The sequence below is a fragment of the Passer domesticus genome, chromosome 1 (assembly GCF_036417665.1).
Source record: "Passer domesticus isolate bPasDom1 chromosome 1, bPasDom1.hap1, whole genome shotgun sequence".
NCBI classification, from domain to species: Eukaryota; Metazoa; Chordata; class Aves; order Passeriformes; family Passeridae; genus Passer; species Passer domesticus.
The window spans coordinates 144,286,767-144,299,654 of record NC_087474.1 but is presented as its reverse complement, the minus strand read 5'-3'; the positions used below and the strand labels follow the sequence as shown (position 1 = coordinate 144,299,654).

The window sequence follows — 12,888 nt, the reverse complement described above, 5'->3', positions numbered from 1 at the left end:
CAAAAAACACAGGCGTGAATGGGAAGGAACACAGCAAACTGAATCCCCAAACTTCATTTCAATTTGTACTGGTAGAATTAAACCTTACATAGCCTAGAAATGTACACCAAAATCAGCTGCTGCACAGACTTGGTCTTTGATTTTGTAACAGATAAACAATAAACTAAGAATGCACTGATCTCTGTCTCACCTGTACAAAGCGTTGCATGGTCCCTTGCTTTTACATATTTTTCTGAATTCTGGGATCATTCCACTGCAGAGAGAAGCATGAAATTAATTACAAGCTGAATCCAAATTATTTACTTCAGAGGATACAAACAAATGAGTTTGTCCAGACAGACATCCTGATAGGTTTTCAGACACCTTTCTCTGTACAGTTCTCTATTTTCCCCCATAGCTGTCAGGGTAAATGGTCTCCAATATAATTTCCTCTATTCTGAAAAAGTAACATTAAAAAAACACTTTAAGGGTCAGAGATACATTTACTGGTGCCACTGCCACATGTTGCTCAAAGAACTATTTTGTGCTAATCTCCACTTCCCAGGATTACTACTCTCCTCCTCATACTGGATGTCAAAAGAAAGAGGCATAGCTAAGAGTCTGTCACATGAAGAGAGGGGGAAGTTTCACTATCTTTTCCAAATGTGCTTTAAGGAAAAAGCCGCCTGTGTTTAGAACTTGGAACCTCAAAGGAGAAAAAGGAAAACAGGTATTTTAAGAGAAGAAGCTGGGAAGACTCAGCTTATGGCCAGTACTGAGGGGATGTTTCAATATATGGAACTGATCTCCTTGGCTGTTTAATTGATTAAATGGATGGACAATAAACACAATCTGGGATATTGCAATTGCTAGAATGAAGGTCCAAGCCTTTCATTTATCTCCCTCTGTAGATACCACAGAGGGTCACAAGTAATTTAAATGCTGGATGGACAGTGGTATCAATAAAGCAACCATGCATTTATCAGAGGCTATAATTTGTTAAATGAGAAGTGAAAGTTTGTGTTTCTGTAAATTAAAGTTATACTTCTTTCTCATTTCAGTAATTTCAAGTAGGCATAAGTAGTTGCTGAACTCATCTGTTCACCATTAAATAAAACACCATGCAGCATTAATTTAACCCTCTGTTTTTAAAGTTTGTATATATCTACTTGTTAGTATTGATATTTGAACACTTTGCATGTTAACTAAGACCTGTCAAAAAATGCATCAGCCTTTCCTCTGCCTCAGATTCTGTTCTTTAAGGATTGATGTATTTTGTATGGAATTCAGATTTGCTTAATTTCTTGTTATTAGTAGTGCAAACTCCACTCAAATTCTCATCTCTATTTTCTAAGCTGTTCACAGTTTCTATATTGTTTATTTTCTGTACAAGAAGTATTCTTACAGAAAATATGGAGGCAGTTAATTGCACAAATTGTTTTAATTCTGGATAATAAAATCATGAAAACCAGTAGAACATAATGAAAATCAGAGTCTGTTTATTGAATACTGTCTATTCATATAATGTTCTTATTATAAAAAAAAGCCAACCAAATTTGAAAAATAAAATGACAGGATAATCCAATATTCAGCTTTTTCTCAGAAACAGCTGAGAAGACTATGATTCTTCTACATTGCAATGTGACATAAGGAGAAAGTCATGCTGGTATGTATAAAACATTGTGTGATGTGGGGACACAAAGCAATTAGTGAGCAATCAAATATCACTAAGAGGTGACAAGTTCAAAGCAAGAAAAATGAAACAAGTTTTTGCATATTTTTGGGATACTTTTGCATATATTTTTTGGGAATTATGCCACAGAAGTCTGAATATTTGAAGATTATCAGCAATTTTAAAGAAATTGGAAAAATTCATGGGAAAAAATCCATGAAGGGCCATTTATCTCAAAGCTAAAATAGCTGAATGAAGATGCTGATCTGGGAAACTTAAAATGCTTTTCTTTAAATTCTGTGCATTTCTGAAAAGTAGAAAACACCCAAAATTTCTGATAATAGGTGCACAATTGAGAGACAATAGTAAAAAATATCAGGTTTATTTTATTATTTCTGTCTTGCATTCTCTAGATTGTGCTAAAAAAACATACTCATCAAAGTAATTTTCTTTAGAGTGTCATCTGAACTATAGGAAAATGCCTGATTTCCTGAAGGACTGAAAGGCAGTATGCGCTTCCCAACAAGCTGAGCTAAGTGGCTTTGGGTAAGGGATGAATTTCACTGCACCATCCAGCCCCTCTAAAGTGTGCCAGTCAATGTGCTACAGCTGGTAGATTAACCCTGCTCAACAGCTCCCAGAAGGAGAATCAGTCAGCCCCTCCTCTTCTGTTTTACAGAGCAATTGCATCTATGCCATATACTGGGCACATTTTTCATTGGTTTCTGTTTTGATGAAAAAAAGCATAAGTCAGAGAATTTTGCAAGTGAGAAGAGAAATGCTGCTGTACAAAGGCAGAATTCAGGAAAAAGTGTGTTACTTTGAGGGCGTAAGTAGAAAGGTTGGTTGAGAGACTACTATCATAGGATAAAGAATATGTTTGACTTTTTGATATTGTGTTACTTTATTGAATAACATGGCCCTTATAAAATATTTTCAAACTGTTGAAAAATTAAAATCTCTTTCAGAAAAAAGTATATTCAATATAGAATTTAAATAGTTGCATTGAAGAATAGAAAAGCCTTTCCGTAGTTTTTTTAATTATCTCTATCTATATTTTTCATTTTCCTCTCAATTAAAATTACTAGAGGTGTAAAAACTTTTCACAAACATTTCAGTGAACTAGGTGGCCTTGTATGTCATCAGTTTGTTTCTCATCAATAATTTATGAGGCCTATGTCTTGCTATGTTCATAGAAAATCAGTTTTAGGCTAATAGTACTTTTAAATCTTTTCATGAAACAAATTTAGTTGATTAAATTATATTTCAGCAGTGAATTATATAAAAGAAAGGCCATCCTGTCAAGCAATAGATAAAATTACTTAGATAACAACTGGCTATACGAACAGTAGATTTTGGCAGCAAGCAACAGAATGCATTCTTCTTGCAATGAGTTTGCAGACATGTAATTATTGAAATGCTTAGGTTCATAGTAAAACTCTAATGAAAGTTTAAGTAGGAAAAAACAATGAAGAGAATAACCTGTTCAAAAGAAATTAATTAATTGTAAATGAGATTTTTAACTCAGAATAGTTCAGCTTCTTAGTTGAATCTCAGTGCCTTACATTGCTATATTGGTCTTCAATTTGCAAATAAGTATTACATATTCACAAATGAAAAAATTACAATATAAAAATATTGTAAAGAAGAAATTATTGTCACACTCACTAACTAATATTTGTGTTAGCCAAAATAATGAAATGCTTTTGGAAAAAATGCAGTGTTGAAACAAAGGTATAAATAAAGACTAAGAAGACTTTAATTATGAAGCCTACAAGTCAATAATTCTTCCTCGTTGTTCATGTAAAAGCAATTTTCTATAAGATCAAAGCTCTATATTTTTTTTGTTTCTAAAAGTATTTAGCCCCTTTGAGGTCACAATTCAAATTTTATCAATGTAGCTAAGTGTTTTAGTAAAATCATATGCAAAACTTGCATGAAGCAATATAAATTTTTATATAGTCATGACAAATACTAATTTGCAATGTTGATCATGCAAGGAGTGCAAACAGAGGTTAAAATTATTAACTTGTCAAGTGGCATAACAAAGCCTATGCTATCTTTAATAACTAGGTAGTGCTGGATTTTCCTTATTTCTTGACAATGTCACATGAAACAATATGCTTTGAAAAAATATAGTAATATTAACACATAAATTTAATGTTCAAGGAACATTTTTCTCTTGTTTTCTCTCATAATATAACACTAAATCTATTCTCTGGTAAAATACAAAGTTATGAGAATGAATATTCTGTATCACAACTGATATTTCCTGTAGAAAACATAGCAGACATTGCAGGAACCTTACCATACTGGGTCACATACCCAGGTCACAGCACTGTCATAATATTGTTAACTCATTTCGCCTAAATTTACCAGTGCTGCAGTAAATTTACCAATATGCTGCTGTAAAGAAAATAATTATAGAATTTACTTCAATTACATAATTGTATAGTGTTATTTTTCCCACAAGTCTTAGCCACTTTCTGTGCATAGAGGAAAGAAGCCAGAAATTTCCAACAAAAAGAGGTCCATCTTATCCAATAAGGACGAAAGGGTGCTGTGTTGTTATGGAGATGTCGCTTGAATTGCAGAGACTTTAAGAAAATACAAACAACAAAGGCTAATTCATTTATGCTAGATGTGTAGAAGCTCTTTGGTGCCCAGCACAAAGCAGAAGGCCCCTCATTTATGATTTGTACTTGTCATTACTGTATGTTGCTCTTGGTGCTTTGTTAAAAACCACCTCAGTCACTGTCTTCTAGACCAGGACAATGGTCTTTCTGCAGTGACATTTACAGCTGAAATTTTTTTGGTGCTTCAGAGGGGATTAAATATCAGCAATGGTTCCTAAGGTATCTTCTCTCTTGTTTCCTTGTCCATTTATCCTTTCTACAGGACAACAAGGTCCCTTTGAACTTTTTTTATATCGGTGGTTGATAATTAAAATCAGTCCAAAGGCACGTAGCATAACCAAATTGCCAACATCTTCTTACATGGTTCTTGTAGAAAGCAGAGTCAAACCACAGGTTAAAGTGTCTCAAAATAGTTGGAAGGTTGTACTTCAATTTTATTTTCTTTTGTATCCAAGTGCAAATATTATTTTATTTTGTAGTTTCATACCTTTACAGAAATATAATAAAAAGTCTTTTGCTTGTTGCTACAAGAAGCTGCCTAATTCTCTCTAGATTTTCCAAGGGTTGTGCATAAAAATGAATGGAATAGAAAGTGTTCCTGGTACTTCTAATTATAGGCTAATATGAGTGTTGTTCAAGGGAAAAGGAATGTCAAAATAGTGAATGACAAAAGAGAACAAGAAAGGTAGGCATATGACCTTGATTCAATCTAGAGTTGTCACTAAACATTACACAAATCCTTAGGAACTGTTGTTTCAGATATCATTTGTGACACTCTCAATAAATATTGAATTAGATGTCCTGTGGTGTACTTAAAACAAAATGAAAGTGTATTTAAAGTACCAAGATAAAATAGTACTTATTATGGCTCTAATAAAACCTCATGTAGCTTTAATGTGATACCTTAACTCTGTACAGAATTCCCATGGCTCATGTACTGTGCAGACTTCTATTCACTTCACAGGGGGTTGGGTTTGTTCACTTTTTGGGATTGCCATAGTGTGCCCATTAATAAACTTAAATCTTTTATGAGTTTCTCTTGAGTCTTACCTGTCTTCAGTTGTTTATAGCTTCACTTATGCTTTTAGTTTAATATTTTTTCTTTTTGTTGTTGTTGAATACCTTCTAAAAAATCCGACACATTCCATAATATGCTTTTTATGTAGCTTCAGAAATAATCTCATAGTTGATGTATTGCTACGTGTTGGCCTGAATATATAGACACCGTGTGTTTATTCCTGTGTTCTCCCATTTATGAGAAAAAATTGACAATGGAAAGATTCCTCTTTTGGTTTTCCCAGAATCCCTACTATGAGTACTGTACAAGTCTTGCTACAAAAATTTTTTTTGAGAATGTATTTAATACAATTTTCATGGATGGAACATTCTGATGAATTGCTAAAATTTCAATTTTTAATCTGTTCTTCATTGTGATTATTCATTTCACACCACGGTTTGTCACCTTATAATCTTTTAAAGTTATTTTAATATTTGGTACAAATCATCTCTGTTAGAAGGCTTGAAATTGTGCTGTTTCCCATGTCTCTTGCCTGTTTTGTGGAAAAATCTTTGGTTTGTTATTCAGCCTTTCATCTCTGTGACATCTTTTACCATGGGAAAATAGGAGTTTTACAAAATAGCTCTGTAAAATGAACATTTCGTAGCATCTGGTCCAACAAATTACTATAATTGCTATAATTGATCATATCTAGTTTTTAGTCCATTTCAGGAAACTTCTAGGTATTGTCCTAAGCTTTGCTTCAATAACACCTATAGAATAATCAGGTTTTGTGTTGAACTTTATTTTTCAACTTTTTTTTCCAGAATATGAAATTTCTGGTGTTCTTCCAAAATCTCTCTTCTTTCAAAGGCAACAAAAACTCAAGAGTTTCTCAACTGAAGCTTGTGCCTAAAACACAGGCTTTGTCTTGCTACCAAAATTTTGAGTGCAAAAGCTATTTTGGGTATATATATTCTCACTCAAACCAAAAACAAAACCAACAATTAAAAATTGTTGTCTAAATCCTGTTTTCTTGGTTAAAAAATTCAGACAGAGGAGACTTCTACTTTATGGTAACCTTACACCTCTTCCAGTCAGCATCTTATATGCACTACTGTTTTCTGCTTTCTTAAGTTTCCTTGAGGTTGCCTGTGATCTCCACCTTTCTTTACTAAATGCCTTCTTTTTAAAAAAAAATCAAAAGATGACACAGTGTCCTTTTTCATCCTTGCCTCCAAAGGCTGGAAGATATCTCTGTCACTGCGACTGTAATTTCCTTCTATCTAAATTCAGGGGAAATCCTTTTTCAGGACTGCAGCCCTGGACCTAGATGTGAATGTCCCTTTAACTATGAGGTCCCCTCTCCAACACACTGCTTTTCACATTGAACAGATGGCACATGAGGATGTAAAGGTAAAAAAAATTCTAAATATTTTGGTTTATACAGTTGCCAGGAGCATGGCATGGATTGGGTGGTTTGTTTGGCTAACCGCTGAAAATTTGGAAGTGTTTGAGCTCTAGACGTAGCAGGTGTGGTTTTGGCATACTCTGGACTCCAGCTGAATCATTAAAGTAAACTAGAAATACTGAACAGATATTTCCCACATAATCAAACAGGAGGAAATATTCAGGTATTGCATTATTCACCACTGACTTGAACGTCTTGAGCATAATTGAAATTATTTATTTTTCTACTGCTGTTCTGCATCTGTCTGGTCACAAGGATATGTTTTAAATTGTTTGATAGAGAGGATGACTTGACAAGCAGGATGGACTATGTTATTTCGAGATTTAACTCTGAAGAGATAAAGGTGGGTTAGAAATAGTTAGCGGGTTCCTCAGTAAATGAATAGTCATGCAAGTTTCCCCATATCTTCAAACAAAATCAATACATGTTCCCATTGTGTCAGTTGAAAAAATTATGAGTGATCCAGAAAGAGAATAAAAAAAGTCTTCTTTTGAATACGTGAAATAAGTAAACATCAGAATGTCAGATGAGTTGCCACTTATGTAAATTTTGATATTTATAATCTCGGTTTGCTGAAACAAACCTTATTGAAACAAAGAGACTTTGACCTCCATCCATCATTGAACAGACACAAATTTACTGCTGCATTTCAGACACTGTCAGAAGGGCAAAAACTCTTCTCATGGAGGATGGATGAGCTGTATTCAGCAAGAGAAAGACCAGAGAAACTCCTGCTTTATCAACCCTCTGCACCCTGAGGTGTGGGAATATCCACACCATGAACCTTCCCCCACCACATCAGAGAGGGCAGAGTAGCAATTACAGCACCCTGTTCCATGGGACCATCTTTCTCTTTTGCATTCAAGGTCACCGTAAGTTTCTGAAGAATGAAGTATAAAACAAAACTGTTAAATACTGCAAATTGCTGTAAATGCTGTGGAACTTCCATTTTGTATTGCTGAAGGCTGCTGGGGAATGTGTGTATGGAGGAAGGAGATACACATGTGAAAGCTTCAGAAGAAGTGATAATCAGTTTTAAAATGTAGGTTTAGTCTTTAAAGTGAGGCTCTAAGTGGGAAAATTGTTTTAATCCTTTTCTGCTTAAGAAAAGGAGTTGAAAAAAATCACTGATAAAGTCAAGGTCCCATCAATTTTTTCCTTAGATTATTTGGGTTTTTTGTTTAGCAACTGGATCAAATGGGATCATGGAGAACTAGCATCTTACAAATACCTTCTTATATATGATTTTTAAAGGTTCTAGACTTTAAAACAGCAACAAAAAATCATTCTGTTACTATTTGTGTGTAGTGGTTTTGCACATTTTTTTAGGCATCTGCCTTAAAATATCCATACGTCAAAAAAGTGAGATAGTGGTAGTCTTGATTCTCACATCACTTTTGTTTTGCTCCTCCCCCTTGTAAATAAGAAGTGGGGGGAGAGGGGGAAAGAATTTTTCTGCAAAAACTAAACTCTCAGTGGTGTCAGAACCTTCAGTCTTCTAATGGATTTATGTGCTAATGTTTAATTCTAGAAAGGGATGAGAATACATATTCAGGATAGTATTAAAAACACTAAGCAGAAGAAAGTGAAAAATATGGCATCAACAATTTTCATAAATTGAGATTCTCTTGTACCTATTCTCCATTTTCTCAGGCTGGGAGAAGAAAAGCATTGTCAATTTTATCAGAACATTTAAATCCTTGATTTTTTTTTTTCTTCCTGTGAAAACACTTTTTAATATTTATATAATGCCCAAGAGAAAGAGCTAGATGTTATCGACTTATGTTATCTCTATGGAGGAACGCTCTTAAAGTTCATAATTCTTGGAAAGGAAAGATGAAGATTCAGGCCCAGATTTTAGTAATTTGCATAGAAGTTTTCATTTTAAAAGCTTCTTTTCTTATGAATTTCTATTTTCCCACCTTAAGGTAGTGTTCTTTAATACAATGAACAGTTTTTTAAACACAATATTTTAAGATGTGTTGTCTGTGATCTTTCTCATACACTATTTCAGATGTAATAGAGACATCAGCTTCCCATAGGAAACCTGTTTTCCAGTTTTACATTATTCATTTTTTGTTTTCCTAGCAAGAGCAGTTTTTGTGCACAAAATATTTCCATTTTTTCTTTGTTTGTAGCACATTGTTACTCTTAGCATTTCACTTAACAGTTACTCCATTCTTTCATGTCTACAGGGACTGAGTAGTGTTTAGAGACCTGCCTGAATAAAGAAACCAGTTGGTACACAGATGAAAAATCTGTGCTAATCCTGTAGTTTCTTAAATATATTCTTTTATTTGAGATATATTTTTATTACTATATTAGTATCCAAAGAAGAGCTGTTCACTCTGAAAGGCCATGTTCTGTTTTTTTTTCATTTTTCACACTTTTCATTGGCAGCATTCTATCATTAAACAGTCTGTGCAGTGACATCCCTTCTTTCTGTTGAAATTGTTGTACTTGCTTTAATATGAATAACACTCAGGTTGCCTTCCTAAGACCTCCAACTCTTCAATTAGACCTTATATCTTATTTCCCTGGCCTAGAAATATTTTTGCTGACCTAGAAATCAATTTTCCTACTAAGACCTCATTAATATATTTTTTTCTTCTGGCTTTTTTGGTTTGTTTTTTTCTTTTTCTGTATTTGCCAGTTATGTATCATCGAGATGTAGGATGGGCAGCAGACCTCCCTCAGACTAACATGATTTCTCAGAACACCTTCAATACTGAATGATTGCATCATTACCCACAGAAGCATATCACTGCACAAAAATGATAAAACAGCAATGATGAAAATACACATCCCATTGAAAATTGGGATGGAGAGGAAACAGTATAACAGTAAAGCAATAAATCTATTGACACTTTACATGAGTGGGGAATAAGAGAGACGTCACCACGACACTAAAAAGAGTGCATTAGGCCATTCAGTTTGGATGGAGAATAAGTTAGCTTTTATTTGCTCATTATGTTAATAAAAATTCCAGTTTATATACCTTAAACCAGAAGAAAGAAAATGCATCTAAGAAAGCTAAGTATCTAAGTTAAGAATATGTAGTTTTGATTTTAATCTAATGCATACAAAGAAAGTTTATTTTGAATTTTTGGCTTTGAGGACTTCAATAATTCTTGACTATTTTCATTATAAAAGAGATTTTTGTGATTGAAAAGTATTTCTAAAGCATATTTTTAGAACCAAAATCAGTGTTTCTCTTCTAACCCCATGTCCTGTCATACAGTGGTAAAATTGAAAGACAAATAAATTTACTACAAAAAAATGTTATTTTTTTCTTAAAAACCAATTGAAAGGTAAAAGCAGAAAAAAATCTATTTGTGCTCAGAAGATCAGCCTTCTGACGGATGTTAATATTTATTTTGTCAGCTCTCTTTTCTTCTGAGTTTTGCCCTGTATTTGATTGCTGTGCTGTGACAACAATGATTTTTTTTTTTTGTTCAAATAGCTTTACTATAACCTTTGACCATGTCCAAGAGAGGTCTAGGTATCTAAAATAAAGACCTGTTTTTTTACAGAAGGAGGTGACCATGAAGAAATATGTATATAAAACCTCAAACATGCCCCAGTATTCCACTGGCCTACTGTGGATCAAAATTCACTTTTTAGTATGAAAATCTGTATGACATTGTCCATGTAACAACAATCTGCACAAGGAAAAAATGTTGGGAAAAAAAAAGATGTAAAATAGGTTTCAAACAGTGAACACTGTTTTTGTAACACACACACAGAGATTTCTATTTCTTCTCACTAAACTCACTAAAGTGTTATTATTTTAGTTCAGGAAGGAAAACAGATGTCAATATCTAATATCTTGAAAATCACTTTCCCACTGTGCATGACTATATCACTCTCTTCTACTCTCCCCACAGCTCCCATTTTTCTTTACTAGATAGATATTATCTTTTTCCTCTCCTGCCCTTATTACATGTCGTTATATACTTATTCAATATTTGAAGATGTCTCAATTTTTTCCTGATACAGTTTATCTTGTAGGCCTTTTACAGACTGCTATTTCTGATGCTTTATGTTTGGTGTACTCACAGCTCTGGTAAATTACTTATTTTATTTATTATCCATATTTTAGGGATATGAAATCTGATTCTGAGTTATTACATCATAGGCTATATTTTACTCATTTCAGCAGGGACAGGATTTGAATCATATTTGCATTCTTTCCTAAGGGAGAGGGGATAATGTGTTTAGAAATGCATTTGAAATAACAAGTTATTTGGACCATTCTGTTCTTCAGCTGGAATGCAATCCTTAGCTTCATTCAAATTTATTTGAATTTAAGCATTATGGTTTCCATGGAAACACATGTCAGTCTTCCTGAGCATCAAATATTTTCCTTTTTGTGGACGTTAGCTCAGCAAACTGAGTCCATGGTTTAGTGGTGGGCATGGCAGTGCTGGGTTAATTGTTGGAATTTATGACCTTAAAAGTATTTTCCAACATAAGTGATTCCACTATTCCATGATTGTAAAAGTAAGATAGCCCTGGATACACTGAAAATCCAATTTGGTGAGGAAAATAAAAGAGGAAAGGATTGTTTATTTTCCCCTGGTAAACAGCTTTGCAACAATATTGTCTTCAGAGTAGAGGAGAAAGGTTTAGGTAATTGGATGCTCTGTGCTACAGACTGTCTGTAGTCACAAAAATGAATTTAAAAAAATTAGTAGTGGTCTTTATCTTACATGTGTGATCACCAACTTGATCTATCGTGACTTTCTGTCAAATATGAAGAGGAGGGTTTTCTAATATTTCAGTCATGATGCATTATTATTACTTCAGAGCTATCTGAAGTGGTGATAGCACTTCTTTTCATTCATCAAATATTGAATGCAGTCTGAGCTTGAATGCAGATTTCCTCTCTCTCACAAAGCTGGAGAGGTATATTCTCCACAGCCTGACTTCATGTCATCCAAGTCATTCTCCTGCATCTACAGTTCTGTTAAAAAATCCAACAGGTCAACTTACAGCAATACAACACACTGGGTATAGCACTGCATTCCCTCAGTAAAATATCCAGTGAAGTCATTAATTAATTCCTTAGTCTGTAGAAGTCCATATCAAATGACATGGAAGGCACCAGAAAATGTAGGCATCACAACTATTTCAACACCACTTGACCAGGTGGATGCATCTCCAAGAGAAGGTGCTAATGACAAAGCATGATGCAAGACAGTGGGTACCTGTTTCAATTACTGGTGTTCATTAGGAAATATTAGAGGAAACAATAAGTCAGTTTTAAGCTGTTGTTTTACACAAATATAAAATTCTATTTACTCAGATGCAAGAATATGCCCTGACAATTTTTACTAACCAGATAAGCATACTGAGCAGCCATCAGTTATCCTGTCCAGCTAAACAGTCATGATTTAACAGTAGAATCTTTGCAAATTCTCTTTCTCTCAGAGAGAAAATTATTTAAAAAAACTCAAAAAAACCCAAAAAAAAAACCTGTGGTTGCATAGATTTCCGTATTTCTATACATTTTTTACAAACTAGGTATTGTGTAACCAGTTTTAACTTGAGTTGTATTCACAACATTCCCTTGAGAAAGGCTTCCAAAAAACTGACTTTAAAAAAAAAATAGGAAATGTTACCATTTTAAATGGCTGCTATTTAAATTGTTTTAAAAAGGCATTACTTTCTTAAGCTCCTTATCAATACAACCAAACCACTCCACAAGCAATACAGGTACATAGTCATATTACTGTGCAGAAAAATGCATTCTTTGGAGATACTGCCTGTTTGATAGCTAATAGTGAGTAAAGGGAATGAGAAAATTTTTTTCTAAGGTGGAATAAATCTTTCAAATATATATATTTAGAATATCCAGGAAATCAGAAGAAATGCCTGACAAGAATATGTGACTGTAAAAAATCAGCAGTGTCTAGACAGGTATACCCTCCTAAATTCAATTTTATTTTGAGGATGAATGTGATTTTAATAATTGAATGTGTGATTTGGTGTGAATTTAACTTACCAAAATGTTCTAGGAACTTTCTGATCTTACTGTAGTCCAATGCATCTGTCCATGGAATCCCAAATAGAGCAGAAATCATCTATTAGTTGTATAAGGGAGACTCATTCCAGCTGCATTAGCCCAAGA

The 12,888-nt window shown here is 33.8% G+C and overlaps 1 long non-coding RNA gene across 1 annotated transcript; it reads left to right on the top strand.

The window, feature by feature from the left end:
* Positions 1–2,300: 2,300 nt before the first annotated feature.
* On the top strand, positions 2,301–9,758 carry LOC135289833 (uncharacterized). The gene is made up of 3 exons (XR_010352574.1): positions 2,301–2,480; positions 6,598–6,700; positions 7,409–9,758. It is a non-coding gene; the product is annotated as an uncharacterized LOC135289833 (long non-coding RNA).
* Positions 9,759–12,888: the final 3,130 nt, after the last annotated feature.